The 12,851-nt window shown below is 46.3% G+C and overlaps 1 protein-coding gene across 2 annotated transcripts in view; it reads right to left on the bottom strand.

The window, feature by feature from the left end:
- LOC147011357 (uncharacterized) overlaps positions 1-12,454 on the bottom strand; it is a 64,265-nt gene extending 51,811 nt beyond the window's left edge. For both annotated transcript variants that reach the window (XR_015051545.1, XR_015051544.1), the window contains exons 1-2: positions 11,815-12,454; positions 9,513-10,807 (exon numbers count right to left, since the gene is read on the bottom strand). The gene's annotated coding sequence lies outside the window, so the exon portion shown is untranslated. The remainder of the gene's footprint in view (positions 1-9,512; positions 10,808-11,814) is intronic.
- Between the last annotated feature and the right edge of the window lie 397 nt (positions 12,455-12,851).

Raw genomic sequence — 12,851 nt, 5'->3', positions numbered from 1 at the left:
ATTTATTTACAATCAACTTACAAAAGGGGACACAGAGCAGACTTAACGCGAAATTAATAACAATAATAATAACGATCTTCTGCAGTCTTACTTAGGCAGACAGGTGCCAGGACACACACATACGCACACACACAGACACAGAAAACCCAATGAAGAGGGAGTTTAGAACCAGGAATTGGGCACCATAAAGGAGGAGCTTGAGTCGAGAAGGGGCGGTGTCCAGAGTGCGAGGACGGAGTTGTAGGCAGGTGGGGTCAACGTCGTATGGGCGGAGATGAGGAGGCGGAGTCCGGGCAGCAGGAGGCGCGTCGTGGCGGTGAAGCTTAAAAAGCAAGAGAGACGGAGGGACTTCTCCGACCTTTATAGGATTTGCAGCTTGGGGGGAGGGGCCACCCTGAATCATAACATCATCACCTGAATCGGGAGCTCCGATTGGCCCCGACCCCTCACATGGCCCGCCAGCTTGGGCCAGAAACCGCCTCACTTCGTTTCCGGCAAGGCCATCCCAGACAGTGAACATATTGCGCTCCGACCCCATGACATGACAAGAATCGCCCACACCGAAATTGGCACGCGAATCATCCTGCAAAAACCCCCGGACCGTGCCCGGGCGACCGGTCGAGGGTCCCCCATGCCCGCTCAGGCGTTCGACCAGCATCGATCAATGTGCTCGCTTCGCGCGTGCCTTCGTGGCCCGCACTGTACATTCCTCGGCTCGATTGCAGTTTTGCTGTCCGTAGAGAAGAGAAGACGTTCACCATCCGTGGAGAATCCACTGCTGCCAGCGAGGACCGAAGGTACATCACCATGGATAAATCCATGCACGTTTCACGAGTAGCGTACGTGTCTGCTTTCGAGCACATTCCATACAGTGCGCGGTTCCGCCATTACGCACGTGGCCCGTGCTCGCGTTCACACGACTCTGCTAGCGTGTGCACGGAGTGAACACCAATATGTGTCGGATATTGAGGTTAAAAAAGGAACAAGCCGCTTCTACTCGCACACTCGTATCCTGCCAAAATTACGTGGAGTCGTCTTTATTGGCCTCCGTACGCGTTTCATGCAGCGTGGGTGTCTTGCTGGCCGTGTTTGCCGTACCCTGAAAAACACCATTCGTGCAGCCTCTTAAGAGGTATTTATTCACATGCCTTTTTAATGCAACCGGCAATTCTCCCCAGACCATCGGAAGCTCGAGTCGACAACCCCGCACTGCCAAGCACACATGACTCGCCGCACACGCCGGGTTTAGGGCTCACCCGGGAACGAGGATCTCTGTGCAGCAGATGCCTCACCGCGGCGCTGCACACGCTGATCTCCACAAGGCCCTACCTTACAGCGAAGGCGCACGTGGCCGATTTACCTCAGGAATAATCAGAAAAGAAGAAGAGTAGGGATGAAATGAAGGAAAAAATGATTTAAGCAACCATAGCTATTAGATCATCGCAACGCACTCCCTTGTCCCACTAAAGTCTAAACAAAAGGAAAGGGGCTATCTACACGTATAATAATGGAATAACTGTCTTGGGACACTATCTGTTGTATGCATGTGGTTCTGAGAACTGCAACAATATATATATATATATATATATATATATATATATATATATATATATATATATATATATATATATATATATATATATACATATATATATATATATACATACATATATATATATATATACATACATATATATATATATATATATATATATATATATATATATATATATATATACATATACATATATACATATATATATATATATACATATACATATATATATACATATACATATATACATATACATATATATATATACATATACATATATATATATATACATATACATATATACATATATATATATATATATATATATACATATACATATACATATATATATATATATATATATATATATATATATATATATATATATATATATATAATATTGTTGCGGATTCACGCCCGCCAGCGTGCGAGCGGCCACGTAACTCGAATCGCGGCACGTCGCCCACCGGACGGACAATCCCGTCATGACCCTCTCGGACTAACGCCGGGAACTAGTCACGGGTGGGCCTTTCGGCCTCACCACGATCGTGCCAATCGGCCCCCCGCGTGGGATAGGGTTGTCGCAAAATTCGACCTACCTAAGTACCCACACGGAGGGTAGACCGGGCGATCGCACATCGCCGCAGGTCGACTTCGGACACGGGCCACTTTAAGCGACCCGTTCCGTACTATCGGGATAACCGAGCGGTGTTATCGTCAACCTCGACGGTTCCGATTAATTATCGGGCATATTTAGCCCACGACCAACCCTTTACGTGAAGTAAGATGGAGATTCAATTAGAGAAAAGACGAAGCGAAACGGGAGAAACAGTTCAACATAAAGCACATTTATTCCGCGGCAAAATGAAAGCACACATATACAATTACCACAATTATGCACCAAAAGCAAATGTAACAAAAGAAGAAACAACAATTACGCACCAAAAGCAATTGCAACAAAAGAAACACAATGCAGATCTACTACCGACTACGCGAGCACACGGCAACACTTACACAGTTTTACTTCACAGACGGCGCCGACAACACATATACTCCAAAGCAAAAGAAAAAGGGGCCACCCTCAACGATAAGGGGGCAGACGGGCCTGGGGCCGAGACCGCGTCGAGCCTACCCATCTGGTGATGAGCCGCAAAATGGCGGCGGCGCCCCGACTCCGCGGGCCTCGCTGGCACTGCCTGGAATGGGGTGGGAACGGGGCCCCCTTCTCACACTATCTCAGCGCGGGGGGAAACAGGGGGGGGTTGTTGATGCTCGGGGGAAAGAGGATATCTGGCTGGCTTGGGTCCCGCGACGAGCGACTCCACTGCGACCTCGACCGCGTTCCCGGCCTCCCCTCTCCGCAGCTCCCCGACTCTGACACGAGCGCAGACCTCCACAAAGCTCCTTGGCTTCTCCAGACTCTCCGGACCCCGACAGACACTCTCTCGACTGATTTCGCCGCCGCCACAACTCTCCAACTCTTCCTCGATTCGCCCCGCGCTTGGCACTTTATAGTGCGACAGGAGAAACCATATGCAGATTTTTGGATCAGGATCGGCTCGGGGGCGGAGCCACGCTCGCCCATTGGACAGAGGAAAAGTGGGCGTGAATCATTCCTGATCCTCGAATCTGCATATATCGATTATACTCCAACGCGCCTGGAGGCGGGGCCAAATGGCCCCACGCTCGCTGATAGGACGGAACAGAAGTGGGCGTGAATCATTCTTGATCCGATTTCTCGGAAAGGCCGCTTTTTGCACCCGCTGCTCGGTGCGCGCCCTGTACGAGTCCAGGATCGGTGCCCACAAGCGGCGCGGGAATGGCGGTGATGTGATGGTTGCGAAAGCGAGATGTGACGGTAAAGGTCGTGGCTGTTGGCGTTGTTGTTGTTGTTGTTGTGAAGCGGCGTTGTGGTTGGTGGTTGTTGTGTGATGGCTGTTGAGACGTGGTTGGCTCAAAATAAAGATAGAACAGAAAAACGGATATCTTGAAGGGTCGCAGCCCGAATGAATGACATTTATTCCCTCTAAACAACGGGTTTGGGCTAACTACACATATACTTACAGAGATATCTCACCTACGGGACCTGAATGGTGGTTTGCGAATTTCGTCAGCCACAACAATATATATATATATATATATATATATATATATATATATATATATATATATATATATATATATATATATATATATATATATATATATATTGTTGCGGCCACGGGTACCGAGACACCAGCTTGTCACTAAGGTGGATTAGTCCCCGGTTGTCCTCGGAAGAGCTGGACCTGGGGCCACCGCTCACAATTAACGTTGTGGTACAGTGGGTTGTTTTAAAACCACGGGCGCCACACAGTTAACCATGAGTTCCAGTGTCCACCGTCTAATTATTCCGTTTAACTCGAGGTCACGTGGTTACCTGAGTGGGGAGCGCGCCCTCGGCAAAGCACCAATGTTATCTGATTATATTTTAATAAGGGCGGCCGAGCGTTTTAACCGCTGGTTTGTGCTGACGATATTTGGTCAAATCTGTGGTAATTACCTCCCAGTCTATCTCGGTTCGGACAATGCTAGACCAGTGGAAGGAAAGGACAAACACAGACAGGTTGGAAATCGACAAATGATATATTTATAATAAAATAAATAAATAAAAACAACTTTTTATTTTCTGAGGTGAATAAAGAAAAAATTTCAAAACAAAATCAATCAAAATGCCAGGAAAGAGAAAAAGAGCAGATGCTTATCGGGGGGTTGACTTAACTACAGCTAAACGCAGACAAGGGTAGCCAACAAATCATGCGGGGGGGGGAGAATAATCGTCTCGCTCACCACAGAGTGGTGGTCCGTGAAGTGAAAACGTCCTGAAATGTGTGTGTGCATGTCACGTTCGTCGCCAGCACCCAGCCTTGCCGTGCACTCTCTCGCGAACAGCCTTGAATGACAGTCGACGTCTGGGAGGGCATCGAGATCGTCTGTCGCGGGTTTAGATCCTGGTGCTGCGACACAGGGAGCTCCACACACTTCACAAAACTTGTGACATCCAGTGACCCACACGTTCTGTCGATGACTGACTCGCGCCTCACATGTTGGTGACCGACCCGTGCCTCACACGTTGTCGGCGCTGCTCACACCCACACGCGCACCACACGCTCACTTGCTCACTTGCGGGCTTGCATGCTTCCTCCTCCTTTTCCTCTGATTTTCTTTATGGTTCTCTTCTTCCTCCTCTTATTTCTCTCTCCTCTTACTTCTCTCACCCTTTTCCTCTCACTTCTCTCCCCTCTTACTTCTCTCACCTCAGAACGGACCTCCAATTTGTTTTATATCTGCGGGCCGTCTCGGCGGCACAGAGTCTGCCCAAAGCTCACCCCACCTCACTTGTGCACGGTTAACATGATGACCCGTGCGCTCCCAAAAATGTGGGGGTCAGTGCTCGCAAAAAACATGTGCATAAACGTTGCTGAGGAAAAATAAGGGCGCGCATCAGAGTTCGCGAAAGAAATGTGTGTAAATGTGTCTGTCGTAAAGAAAAAAGCTTCCCAGAAGAGAGGGGATCTATTCTTCATCCTTCTCAACGCATCACATTTAAAATCCCATTAGACATGGGGATGGGGCTAATCTGAACATGCATTTAAGGAAATAACTGTCTGAGGACCTGAATGTGTGGATGTATTCATCAGACCGGATTCTGAAATCCGTAACAATATATATATATATATATATATATATATATATATATATATATATATATATATATATATATATATATATATATATATATATATATATATATATATATATACCGTATTTTCACGACTATAAGGCGCATATAAACGTCTTAGATTTTTGTCAAAATGTGCGACGCGCCCTATAGTGCAGTGCGCCCTTTGTGTTTCGTCATTGTAAGGCGGACGTATTTGTGAACATTAGAACTGGGGGTAAATGTGGGCGTGGCTTATGTATAAAAGAACAGGTATGTGCGGTATGCAGAACATTGCTGTTTTAACAACCCCGAAAATGGCAAAGAGACACGCTTATGAAGCTCAGTTTAAACTGAAGGCGATCAGCTATGCGGAGGAACATGGGAATCGAGCCGCGGCGAGGAATTTCCAGATCAACGAGTCGATGGTTCGAAAGTGGAGGAAGCTGGAAAACGAGCTGCGACAGGTGAAGAAGACGCAGCTGAGTTTCCGTGGAAACAAGGCGAGGTGGCCAGAGTTGGAGGAAAGACTTGAGCAGTGGATCGTTGAGCAAAGAGCAAGTGGGAGGAGCGTTTCGACGGTCACGATCCGACTGAAGGCAGTATCGATAGCGGAGGAAATGAAAATCGAACATTTCCACGGAGGTCCGTCTTGGTGCTTTCGCTTCATGAAACGGTGCCATTTTTCCATCCGGACCAGGACTACGATAGCGCAGCAACGTCCGGCGGATTATCAAGAAATGATGGAAAACTTCCGCTCCTACTGCAGCAAGCACATCTGCGACAAACGGATCCAGCCGAGCCACATCACCAACATGGACGAGGTGCCGCTCACGTTCGACATCCCGGTGAGTCACACGGTGGAGAGGAAGGGAACCAGCACGGTGGCGATACGCACAACGGGGTATGAGAAGGCTTCGTTTACTGTTGTGCTTGGCTGCCACGCCGATGGACAGAAACTGCCGCCGATGGTAATTTTCAAGAGGAAGACTTTGCCTAAAGAGACGTTTCCAGCAGGCGTCATTATCAAGGCAAATGAAAAGGGCTGGATGGACGATCTATTTTTAAATACGCACACTTGTGTGCTTGTGTGAGTGTGTTGTTGTACGGCGGACGTACGTAGTAGAGGATATTCATATAAAACCCGCGCCCTATCGTGAGGAGCGCCTTATGTGTGTGTCAAATACAGGAACGGCACACACAACTGAGACTGCGCCTTTTGGCACGGTGCGCCTTTTGGTCGTGAAAATACGGTATATATATATATATATATATATATATATATATATATATATATATATATCTTGCATGCCTGGTGTTGGCGCAGTGGTTAGAGCAGCGGCTTGGGATCCAAGAGGTCCTGAGTTCAAGTCCCATTGAGCCACTGAATTAATACACCAGGGGGTTGACTCAGCCTGTCATCCTTCCGAGGTCGGCGAAATGAGTACCAGTATACTGGGCCGGTGTATACCCCGGTTAAAATAGGTGTACCATATCCCTGTGTTGTAAGAGGCGACCAGGGTTGCGTCAGGAAGGGCATCCGGCGTAAAACATGTGCCAAATCACTATGCGGATCATACGGATGATCCGCTGTGGCGACCCCTAACAGGAGCAGCCGAAAGAAGAAGAAGAAGATATATATATATATATATATATATATATATATATATATATATATATATATATATATATATATATATATATATATATATATATCTTGCGATTCTGCAAAACCGTCACTCCCCAAGGCAATTGCACACAACATATTGCATTTCCCGAGATCGATATTTCATTCGTATTCGTTTTAAAAAGGCCTTCTTCTTTTGTGTCATGGGTTTATGGGTTCACATGCATTGCTTGGGCTTTCAGCAGGCTTTTCTTTCCATTCTTCACTGATGTTGCTTTGCTTGTCCACACCTGAACCTCTCTTACCTTCACACATGCCTGCATACCAAAGACCATATCAACAGGGGCAAGTCATTTGCATACATGCAGAATTCCCCATTTAAATTGCGTGCCATTATCCAACAGAGGCTTCACGTCAACCATCACGACACTTGAACCCCAGGGCTACCATATTCATACAACCTCCCAACACCTTTATTATAATTATCACACATTTGAACCACAATCCAAACTCATTCACATTCACCATTGCTGCGTCAACCACAACGAATAATCATAATCATGATGCCTCAACCACCAAGAAACACCATGCCATAACTCACCACGATGCTGCCGCTACAAATGCCTCAACCACAGTCACCACCCCTCCACGATCACCACTCCCTTTCAGGCAAATGGGGTACGAGGGAGTGCAATGTACAATGACCGGCACTCAGACTCGGAATGTTCAGGCATCAAACTCAGAGCACGAATGTGAACAGAACTCCATTCAACATCATATGAATCGCCCTCGTGCTCCACTCAATTACGGTCCCCATTCGGTGTCCAGCGCATGTTCGTGGCTGAAGAGTGCAAGTGCATACCCCAGCGCCATATTGATCTCGGAGCTCAAGCTCTTTGAAGGGTTTGGAGCTAATGGGGCCGTTTTCATGGCCGTACTCTTGTGTGGGTGTGGCCAACACAATCATAATCATCCGTGCACCAATCGGGGCACTGGGAAATCCCCATTGCCCCATTTCATCTGATTTTAAACTCCTCCCTTGCCATAGAACTATAAAGTGCGGAGCGTTATGCACAGAGAAGTCATGGCTGAACGGCCAGAGATAGACACATGACAAAACCTTGCCTTCGTGGTGAGAGGCGGAATGGAGTGGAGCGAACAGGTCAGAGCTTGGGCGGAACGGAGCTATCAAAATGAAGTGCGAGACGAGCAGGAGATTGAAGTGCCAGGCCGAGCACAGTCATTACAACCAAGAACTTCAAACACTTACAGACTTGCTTACACGTTACAGGGCAATCTTCCAACACGTTCTTCTTCTTTATTTTCCATCTCGTCTGCTGTGGATAGGTACTCATATGAGGAGCATCAGCAATCACCTGCGCAAGTCCCGAACAGTTGTCCCTTTCAAGACGGCCCCTCTGATGTGCACCTTTTCCAGTTTCCTCTCTGCACATCACCGCACTCCCCACGTGCACCTCTCCCCAACCACACATGTTGGATACCGTCAGTTTTCCTCCTCTTTCCCCCTCCTTCGTGACTGGGTTTGCGGGGGTCTGTCGAGCTCACCTGATAACCAATAGGTCAAAACCACTTTGCACTTTCTCTCCTCTCTCTGAATGATATAACTTTCCTTCTAAGTGTTTCTGATTACACCTGCTGTGTGAGCATAGATAAGTCTGTGGAAGTGTTCCATCTGTATAACTCTGCACTGTGTCGCTTTGCTTTTGTAAATAACATTTCTTTTGCTGCACATCACCCATCCTTGCTTTTCTTACTGTATGAATTTTCATGTATTAAATCCCTTGTTTATTGTGCCACACACCCTTCCTCGCCCTTTTAATAAAAAAAATGTTTGCTTTGTAAAGATACCCAGTCCGTGCCTCTTTTCCTCCATTTTCCAGTGTAGTGCAGATGCAGCGTTATCCGGGAAGTTTTAGCCAAAGTGATTTGCTCTTGTTAGCCAGCGTACACTCACTGTATCACTCCTTCTTCACTGAGGAGTGGGTTGGAAAGGCATGCCACGGCTCACTAATGGACGGCTAACTTCTGGTTCGGGTTGCTCCAAGTGGAGGTCCAATCTGTAACTGCTGTTCCACCTCACACAAAGGTGTATTTTCCGAACTGGATGCATTGTATAAAGTGGTGTAAATACGGGGTCCTTCATGGGTCGACGACATCAATAAGGTAGTTTGTAAAACACATTATAAGTTTACATGAAAACTTAACGTTCCCTTCATTGAAAAATCATTTGTTGCCTTGAATATTCTTGGTCTTGCTTAATAGGCCAGGTTACCCTTGCAGAACAGCAGGTACAAAATCTGACATTTATTGATGGAGGGAAGGTTAAGTTTTTGTTTAAACTCATAACCTATCTGCTACCTAATATTTGCCAAGTTAAAGAGTAACTAGATGCAAGTTTAGAATAAATATCCAAAGCTCAATGAGTAAGGTCTTGGCATGTCACTCTTGTGAGCAACAGGAAGTACAACTTTTGAACTTCTGGCGCACACACAACAGCTTACATGTGAGGGATCTATCGGCCACCTGCATCTCACAGGCTTGATCGAGCAGAACTGACCCGGGGTAATATTTCTCATTATATCCCGAAAAGGTTGGACAAGCATACTTACTGAGATAGTCCATCGTCGTCATGGAGTCAATGGGTTCCTCTTCAACTGCCATTGTATCGGAAATGTCGACCTTTTCATTCGTCGCCCTCTGGAGGCCCAACGTTGAACAAGCATCTGTTTGATTCCACTTGGTCGATCGTAAACCGTTCGAGTGGAATGATAAGCCGGAACGACTGACTCTGGAACCTGAGACCGTGATGTTCTGAACACCGTTCTTCAGTGCACGAGGGATGGAGGTTTCCTCCTTGGTACCTGAGCACCATTCCATTTGGGATATACACCCTTTGTCTTCATTCTATTTACTACTCGGTGAGAACTTGGTGACGTCATCATTCCACCAAGCACTCGGTGAGATCTTGGTGATGTCATCATTCTACCAAGTACTCGGTGAGATCTTGGTGATGTCATCATTCTACCAAGTACTGGGTGAGATCTTGGTGACGTCATCATTCTTCCAAGTACTCGGTGAGATCTTGGTGACGTCATCATTCTCCCAAGTACTCTGTGAGATCTTGGTGATGTGATCATCTCTTGGGCAGCAATAGAATGTCGACCAGAATATCCATTGGCAAAGTTTCTGATATTTTGAAAAGGTATTTTCTCTGGTCGATCCTCCTTTGAGAGGCTTTGAATTGTGTTCCAGCCTTGAGTACCTGGTTCCCTCAAACTGTGAAGGGCTTTTCGAGTTTCCTCGTTTTTAAGGAAATGGGATGTTTGTCTGGTTCCCTGCTTCGGTATTTCAGTGTTAAATGTTGAATACTTCTTCACACAGTCCAAGTACTCACTGAAGGGGCCTAAAATAAGTTTTTCACAAGGGTCCACATCCAGTTGTATCACTGCATTTCCTTCAACTTCATGAGGCTCAAAGAGGTAGAGGTTACCTATCTGAACACGTAACGGTGAATCACCAGCCTCGTTACCTTCCTGATTCCCCCAAGGTACCAACGGCCTGATTCTTGCCTGGAGCGCTGCTCTTCCTACGGCTGGACCTTGAGGTTCATGTGGAGACGTCGCTTCAAGCCTCATGGACGAACGGCTCAAGAACCTTTTGGTGAACTCTGGAACCCACGGTGACCTCTTTGTGATTCCATTGTTCATGAGTGTTCTCACATCGCTTGCCTCTCCTGCTTGAACATGAGATCTACTTTTGAGGCAAGCGATGAACTTGTTCAAGTTTTTAACAAGAAAGGGGCTGCAATGATCATTTTCAATCTCCACAACTGTGTTGTCTCCCTCTCTGTCCGGATCGATCACAAACAGGTTGGCAACCTTAATCTTGTCCACATCTTCATAATCTGGAGAGAAGGACAAATGGAGAACTTGAATTCAGATGAAACAATAGAAATTGACAAAACTAAAATAACAACGCACTACAACCTGCACCACCAATCAATGTGACGATGGTGATGGACGAACACACACTACAACCCACACCCACAATCAATGTGATGATAGTGATGGACGAACACCCACTACAACCCACACCCACAATCAATGTGATGATAGTGATGGACGAACACACACTACAACCCACACCCACAATCAATGTGATGATAGTGATGGACAAACACACACTACAACCCACACCCACAATCAATGTGATGATAGTGATGGACAAACACACTACAACCCACACCCACAATCAATGTGATGATAGTGATGGACGAACACCCACTACAACCCACACCCACAATCAATGTGACGATAGCGATGGACGAACACCCACTACAACCCACACCCACAATGAAAGCAATGACAGCGATGGACGAACAATGGAGAAAATGAAACAAGAGGTGAAACCTTAATTATTTACTTTTTCCATTCAGTCTCCATTGACGTCACACTGAGAGGGACCAGACGAACCAATTATGAGTTTGGAGATGTTTCCACGTTGGAAGGTGTTGTGGGGAGGGGGGGAGAGGGGAACACCGTTCATTTTGTATCCAAGGTGTCAAGTCACGTGGGATCCATGATGTGAAACACACGACGGGTGTGTGTGTGTGTGTGTGTGTGTGTGTGTGTGTGTGTGTGTGTGTGTGTGTGTGTGTGTGTGTGTGTGTGTGTGTGTGTGTGTGTGTGTGTGTGTGTGTGTGTGTGTGTGTGTGTGTGTGTGTGTATGTGTGTGTGTGCCAATGGGAGAGACATTAGAAATTCCGACAATTCACAGGTCAACATGAGGTGATGAGGACGAAAATGACGGGTGTGTAACAAATGTGAAGGGGAACAAGTCCATCCTGTGAGTTGGGGAGATGGACGAGTCTCCCCTTCCTTCTCGACAATGGGGAGAGAAACGTGTTCTCACCTGTGTGGTAAATCGGTGCAGGTGTACACCGGCAAACGAGGCTCAGAACCGTAAAGCCGAGGATGAGCAATCCTCGGGATGGATCCGTCATTTTCACCAAGACCCTCTGATGAACGTGATCCAAACTGTAGACCCCACAAACACCGCACGAATGACGCGACAAACGTTTTCCGTTGAACGCTCTAACTCATGACGTCACAATGCGAGGTAAACAAATCCGTGAAAACGGACACTTTGTGGTTTGTATTTTTATTCTTCACAAGAAATGGGAAACCTCAACATGTTTTGTTTATTAATGTTTACGATAATATCCGTTAAATTCACGTTCAGGTACATTGGGGGTGTTCTGTTTCCTTTCGGCTTGATCGAGCTTGTCAAGCCGGCCGTTCCTTAGCAACCGTTTCGTTGGGGGATTTGCTTGAGTGCTTAAGCCACTTGGCGAGCGATCTACAAGCTGCTTGGTAACTGAACACACCCCTGATGTCTATTTATGGCTTTGTCTGCAGGTAGATGATGTACAAGTTCCTCCACGAGCCGTGGAGCTCAGATCGATGTGAAAACAAACAGAAGATACAAAGTCTGTCCGTGTCCGCTTTGATGTCGGTAACCTTCCTCTTCCTCTTCTTCTGCTCCTTCTTCTTCTTCTTCCTCTACTTCATCTTCTTCTTCTTTCCAAATACTGCTTCTTCTTCTTCTCATATTCTGCTTCTTCTTCTTCTCCCCTTACTGCTGCTGCTTCTTATTCCCTTACTGCTGATTCTTCCGCTTATTCTTCTTCCTTTTTCCAAACACGACGAAAACAGCCAAATAAATAAATTAAATATTGACGATTTTCGGCGACCTTGACCTCTGACCTTTTGACCAAATTATTAATTTAATTTCTCTTCTCCACGTTCTCAAAGTGAAGCTTTGATGAGAATTTGATGAGAAAAGCTCAGATGGGAAAAAGTTACACCCCAAACGCACACACTCATACACATTCGAACACACACACACACACACACACACACACACACACACACACACACACACACACA

The sequence above is a fragment of the Eptatretus burgeri genome, chromosome 15, assembly GCF_056783735.1.
Source record: "Eptatretus burgeri isolate ZD-2024b chromosome 15, Ebu_testis_v1, whole genome shotgun sequence".
NCBI classification, from domain to species: Eukaryota; Metazoa; Chordata; class Myxini; order Myxiniformes; family Myxinidae; genus Eptatretus; species Eptatretus burgeri.
The sequence above is the reverse complement of the archived record's forward strand: the minus strand, read 5'-3'. Positions and strand labels throughout refer to the sequence as shown.